Source organism: Sphaerodactylus townsendi, linkage group LG01 (genome assembly GCF_021028975.2).
Source record: "Sphaerodactylus townsendi isolate TG3544 linkage group LG01, MPM_Stown_v2.3, whole genome shotgun sequence".
Taxonomy (NCBI): domain Eukaryota; kingdom Metazoa; phylum Chordata; class Lepidosauria; order Squamata; family Sphaerodactylidae; genus Sphaerodactylus; species Sphaerodactylus townsendi.
Genome location: NC_059425.1, coordinates 118218099 through 118225038, shown reverse-complemented (window position 1 = coordinate 118225038; position 6940 = coordinate 118218099).

Genomic DNA, 6940 nt, shown 5'->3' with positions numbered 1-6940 from the left:
CTCATCTTTTCCACTGAGTCTTGTCTTTTCATGATATGGCCAAAATCAATAGCTTGGTCATTCTTAGCTGCTAGAAAGGATTCAGGTTTGATTTGATCTTTGTGTGCGTTATGTGCAGCCAAGTATCTTCCAGTTTATGTCAACCCTATGAATTCAATCCACCTCCACAAAACATCCTTGTCATTAACAGCTCCCACCCCTTACGCGTGTTAAGCAAAATGGGGGGAGGGGGTGTGTGCAAGGCTTCCTTGATGAAGTCAATCTGTCTTGTGTTGGGTCTTCCTCTTTGCCTTGGGGGCCCGGCAGAGGCCTTCTCTCTCCCAAAAGGCCAGCTGGGTCATCGAGGGCCCAGCACAAGCCTTCTGTCCCCTCCATCCCCCCAAAAGGCCAGCTGGGCCAGCGGGGACCCGGCAGAGGCCTACCCTCCCACCCCTTGCTATTTCCCAGACCCCTTGCCACCCTCTGCCACTCCTAGCCATCTGCAGCAGAATTTCCTGGGCAGAGTATCACCCTATTTTGGGGAAAATGTGTCTGTCTAGGAGTGCCTGAAGAGCAGAAATGAACAGTGGTTAAGGAAATTATGATATTTTATTGTGTAGTTAAACATTCACTTTACACATATATTTCTATTCAGCTGTGGTCAGGACACAAGCATGGGGCCATGAGAGAAGACAAGTGCATTTTACCGGGAAGTGGGGTATCTGGCCAGGGCTGCAAGTATATCATTTTAAAATTTCTAAAACAACACAGGACTTTTGTTCGTGGTTCACTGGATGAATGGCATGGAGTCAGGCTGAACTGCAAGCTTGTGTTGGTCCCTGGGAAATGATTGTAATATTACAGTACAGTTTCTCTGGATCTCAGTAAAATTTATGCTCAAATGCATTATTACTAACATGAAAATTGTTGATATTGTATTTTATATGACAAATTACAGTTATGAAGTAGCAATGAAAATAATTTTATGGTTGGGGGGACCAGGACATGAGGAACTGTATTAAAGGGTCCTGGCATTAGGAAGGTTGAGAACCACTGGGATAAAGGAACCTGTTTTTCTGTTTTCATAGTCACACACATCCGTGCAGGCAGCGATTGGAGCCCACGGAAACAATCCGGGTTGCTGTCACGGCTTCGCACGGAGACGTGTCTATTTTTAAAAATTACTTCCCACCCATGCTTAGCTATGCAGTCATGCACAACTGAACCTCCACAGCCATACCAATGTCCCACTATACGACCACCTGCACCTGTGTAGCTACGCAGATGCAAGCCACAAATTTTTTAAAAAAGAAAACAGAGGTAAATAAAGCACCTTCTGCCTGGCTGTTCACTTGCAAGCAGCTGCAAATCGGGGCTTTTGAAAAGACTCATTATTTAGCCATTAAAAAAACACTATTTAGCTATTTAAAAAAACAAAAAACAAAGGGCAGACTCGTTTGGGGGGCGGGAACTGTGTGAAGTCTTCTTCCCCAAACAGGTTTTTTTTTAGCATCCTGTACCTGTGTTTATTGGCCTGTGTGGCTTGAGAGAGTTCTGAGAGAACTGGGACTGGTCCAAGCACTAGCTGATACCTGTAAAATTAAGCAGCAGATCTTCCTAGGAAACTGTTTTTGTGTTGTTGTCGTAGGCTGTCTCTGAATATGAGTGAGACTGAGGGTGGCAGGGAAAAGAAAATGCAAACATTAAAAAATCTGATAGGTCATCTTTCATAATGTCCAAGTTGCTACTACTCTTCCACATGGTCAGGGGCGTACCTAGGCAAACTGTAGCCCGGGGACAAAACTTGAGTTTGGTGCCCCCCCCCCCCATATGGGCAGCCACCCTCCCCCACCACGACCAAACAATGATTTTTTGCACCAGGTCATTTCTAAATCACCATCACATTATAACTAACATCACGTGTAACCCATTAAGCCTCTATTAAAGGGACAGGATTTTTTTTCTCCAAGAAGTTGGTCAGCGAGCCAAGCTGCGCCCCTCTCCACTAGCTTTCTATAATGTCAGAGTTTTCTTCCACATATGGGTGGCACGCACTAGATGTGCCATTTACGAAAAACTCATAAAAGCATCACCTTTACATCTGCAGAAAAAGATTCCTTTATCTTCCAACCTTTCCAGTTTTTTCTGATTGGCCAAAAATCCTTGCCTGTCTTTTTGTGTTAGTGCTCACTCCCCTTTCTCATTCCCCCAAATCTGCCAGGGTGGGGGGGGGAGCAATGGGCCATCAGGTGTACTCCAATCGATAGATGCGATTGGCTGGCCCATCACTTCCCCTCCCCCAGCCAACAACAACAAGCCTTCCTCATGCAGTGGCATGATGGTTAGTGAACAAGTGCATTCGAATCTGGAACCGGGTTGATCTCCCCGCTCTGCTGTGGAGGCTTATCTGGGGGGAATTCAAATTAGCCTGTGCACTTCTACACCGCATGGCTGGGTGACCTTGGGCTAGTCACAGTTCTTCTTAGCTCTCTCAGTCCCACCCACCCTTCATAGGGTGTTTGTTGTGAGTGGGGAAGGGGGGGGCAAGGAGATTGTAAGCCCTTTTAGTCTCCTTTACAGGAGAAACGGGGGGGGGGGATATAAAATCCAAACTTTCTTCTTCTTCACTGGGTAACCTTGGGCAAGAGAAAATGCAGATGAGGAGAACTTCACAGTCCAGCTCTTTAGAGGAAGGCTGACTGGATTACAATGTGATAGGTAGAAAATATTCTATGGGATTCATTGCCACAAGATGTTTTAGATGGCACACTTTATCTAGTCCAGATTAACTCAGGGAGCAGCAGGAGCAGGAAGAGCCATTGCTTTCATATCCTGCATGTAGAGTCTCCCAAAGGCACCTTGGTGGGCCACACCACCGGGCGAAGTAGCAGGAGTGCTGGACTAGATGGACTCTGGTCTGATCCAGCAGGTTAGTTCTTATGTTCTTATGCTTTATAAAAAGGAAGTAAACATGAATGTGCAGCAACTGCTATTAGACAGTATAATGGAGAAACAAACCCTCTATGTTCAGAAGAATTATTCTTCTGATTAAGCCTACACCCAGGTATAAACAGAATCAGTCATTGCTATAGCGTTCTGTTTCTGAGCTATCCAACAGTATCTGGCCACATGGAGGCAGAGGACTGAGCTCATCTGATCCAGCAAAAAAAATTCTCTGATCCTAGCAACGAGGACCTGGCCACCAATTAACTGTACAGAATTAGTGGTGTTTAAAAAAGCCCAGGGATGACAACTCAGTATTGCTCTTTTGTATTGTAAAAGAGCACACATAATAGCAGAAGGATGAGCACAGGGTGGGAAGAGAGAGTCATTTTTATTCCCAAATCAGATGAGTACAGGAGGTGGCACTTTTGTTGGAAGTGAAGTGGAGGGAGAAAAATCTGTCTTTGGGAAAACAGAGCACCTGCTCCTTGGCCAATGCTCTGTTTAACCCCCTCCCCAAGACAAAAATGGTTTCTTCTCTTCAGAATGACAGAGGATGGTGCCCGCCGGCCCATGCCACTTCCCCCACGCAGCCAGCAACAACAAACCTTCCTCCTTCAGCTGGAGCCACTGGCCCTTGGAAGCGTGCAGGAAGGTTTGGGGGGGAGGGATAGAAGTGATGGGCTGGCGAAATTTTACTCCTGCTTTCGTGCTAACGAACATCACATCACTACCTTTACCAGGTATAAGACTCTGTTAACCGGGTGGTTTTCCAGTGCCTTCCTGATGCAGGGTAAGTGAACATAAAGGTGATAGCCTGAAAGAATGCACCTTACATATTGCAACCACCAAGACCTGTAAAGCTCCTGTCGGTACTTATATAGCTTCACTCAACACCTGTCTACTTGGGAAGTGGATCCCCTTCCTGGACTGGTTGCCGGGATCTGAATGACTGTGTGTCTGATAAGGAGTAAAAAGGCTTAGCCCATTGCCACCATTTGTGCCCCTTGCACACATGGAGAATGATGCACTTTCAATCCACTTTCTTCAGTGCACTTTGCAGCTGGATTTTTACTGTACAGTACATCACAATCCACCTTTCTTGCAAACAACAATTGTGAAAGGGACTGAAAGTGCATTATTCTCGCATTGTGCAGAAGGGATCTTGGGATTTATTTCAGAGGAGTCTTGATTAGGCTCTCCCCATAAGGTGCCCCTCAGATGCCTGCTTTCTTTTACCCTATTTGACTTTGATGCAACAGAGACTAACAGGGTCCCTCCCCAAAAAAAAAACTGATTGTGAAAGTTAACAGTCAGGAGCTGAGCCAACGGGGCCACGCCTCTTTCTGGCTTTCAGATCCAAAGGAAGGGGCATTTTATTGTCCCCTGATGATAGATCAGGCAGAGCTAGCATGGGAAACATAGCTTTGGAAATTAGAAAATGGAAATCCATCAATGCCAGTCCTTTTGAGGGCACACACAATTAGATGGGGGGGAGATAGGGGTTCCCACGTAACAAAAGGCACCCGGATTGGAAATCCAGCACCGTTGCTGGAGCGGATTAATCTGCAGATGTGCTGCAGGGGTGGGGAGAGAGAGAGAGAGAAGAGGGGAGGCTGGGGAGGATTCACTCATTTGGGCTCGGGAGGAGTTCACTTCACTCCCGACCTCCTCATGAAGAGCCTGAGCCCACCTCTCAAAGGACTTTGCGCCCACCCCACCCCTGGAGCTTGTCCTTCTCTCCTCTCCTTCAGACCCTTGTGCCAACGGAGTAGCCGGCTCTCTGGCATGCCAGTAAAGCACTTCCTGACTGGTCATACTTCATTGCCTTCAGAGGCTGCGCTCTTCTTTTATTAGAGGGCCATTTCCAGGGCAGAGTCACAGCACCAAAGGGGAGTTTGGGGCTGCCTGCCTCTGCCTTTGCAACGCCTGGAACCTTGTGCTTTCGGGGATCCCAGTGCTGGGAAGGAGGGCACCCAAGCAGGTGCTTCCCATTGGATGCTTGAAGCTAATTAGCCTGGAGCGAACAGCACTTACACTTTGGAATGGCGTTTTTCTCCTTGCTTTGAATGTATTGCCGGATTCCTCTAATCCTAAAACACCTGGCTGTATTTTGCAGCTTTCAGAGTCAGAATCAACAGGCTGTTGTGGAGTTTCCCCAGACACTGGGGCATTTTCAGTCATGGAAGTAAATGCGAGGTGAGGCTAGCAGCAAAAACTGGCAGACCAGGCAGGGCCAAACTGCCTGAAATGAAGCCTAACAATAAAATAGTTGGCCTTTAATGCCCTGCCCTCCACCCCACAATACAATAATATTTCCTTTAAGCTCCTTCGGACCCAATCCAGCCAAAGTGGGTTCAATAAGAAGTCCCAAATCCAACTTTTTCTCAACCTGTTGGGGCTGGCAGGGAGGAGGAGGGAGGGAACAATGGAGGGGACAAAACAAACCTTTCTCCAGGCTGTGACGAGGGGCAGCTGCTGCGGGGGCTTCCTCCTGGGCCTGCTCACCTTTCTTTCCCTTCTGTGCTGGTGGCCACTGGCCAGTCAGCAGCAGGGAGGAAGGTTTGTCTGTGCAACCCACCTGACCCTGGCAGAAGGCTAGCGCACTAGATTGAAGGGAGGTGGAGCTTGCTGAACGAGAGCTGGAACTGACCCAGTGAGCCACCCATTATAGAGTGGGGAATACAAGACGGCCGAGCCGATTTCTGTGAACAGCAGCTTGCCAGCTCCATGATGATGGTGCAGTCTGGGGATTTTGGCTCATGCAGTGACAAATTGCAGCCGGGGGCAGGGGTGCCTGTCCCCTAGGTTGGTTCGCCAGTGCACATGGTTGAACTGCACTGGACAATACCATAACATAAGCATAAGCATTTATTGTCATTGTGCACGCACAACAAAATTTACAGCAGCATTCCTCGATGCACACAATTTCAGACTCATACCCCATCCTCACTTTCCCCTTCCTCCACCCATCCCTACACAGCCCCAAACACATCAACACGAAGCCTTTGAGTTTAGCATAGCCACAGCTCTAGAGTAGAAGCTGTCTCTAAGCCTCTTTGTCCTAGTTTTTATAAACCTGTATCGTGTACCAGAAAGTGAAGATGTCATGATACATACATCAAAATGTAAAAAGCCAGAATGTCGTGTATTTCAAGCAGTACAACCTCACAGTGGTTCCATAGTATCTGAACATGTCACACAACATAAAACAAGAAAGGGATAATTAAAAGAAGGATTATGCAACATCGTTCAGCTTATTCCAGTTTACTATGATCATATAGCTTAAGCTACTCAGAAAAGAGTTGTAGAAATAACTGGGAACATCCAGAAGGCAACCATAAAATCTCAGTGATCAGTAGCAATGTTGCATCAGCTTAGATTGCTGCATGTTTTAAAGTTCAGTCATGTCTCCACCCTCACCAGAAGGTAAATTCCAGGCAGCCAAGTACCATACATGCAATAGTAATCTTGTCCTATGACTTTAATAGAGGCTCCTTAATAACTTGGTAGAACTCTTTGACCTAATATATTGAAAGGCTATTAGACTAAGCTAAACAGCAAGTAAACAAAGATACTTATGCACATGGAAACATAGTCCAGCCCCCTGCACAACACAAGAAACTCACAGCTACCCCCGCCACCCCGTTCACCCATGCTCTATGCCCAAAGAAAGAGGGGGAGACAAAACACAAAATAAAGCCCATCCAGATTTCCTGGTCAGTCTGGCCTAAAGTTTTTTCCTGACCCTAAAGTGGTCATTGGTATTACCCTGGGCATGTATGAAAGGAACAAAAGGGCCAAGCACTAACTCATCTCTTCCTGCCCTCCTTCTCATGACCAGCCTAAGTTCACACAATCAGCATTTCTACCAGATGGCCATCTATCCTGTTTAAAAATCTCCAGAGTAGAGCCCACCACTCCTGAGGAAATCTGTCCAACTGAGGAACTGCTGTACCCATTAATAAGTTCTTCCTAATGTTTAGCTGAAAATTATTTTTGTTTTAATTTCAACCTA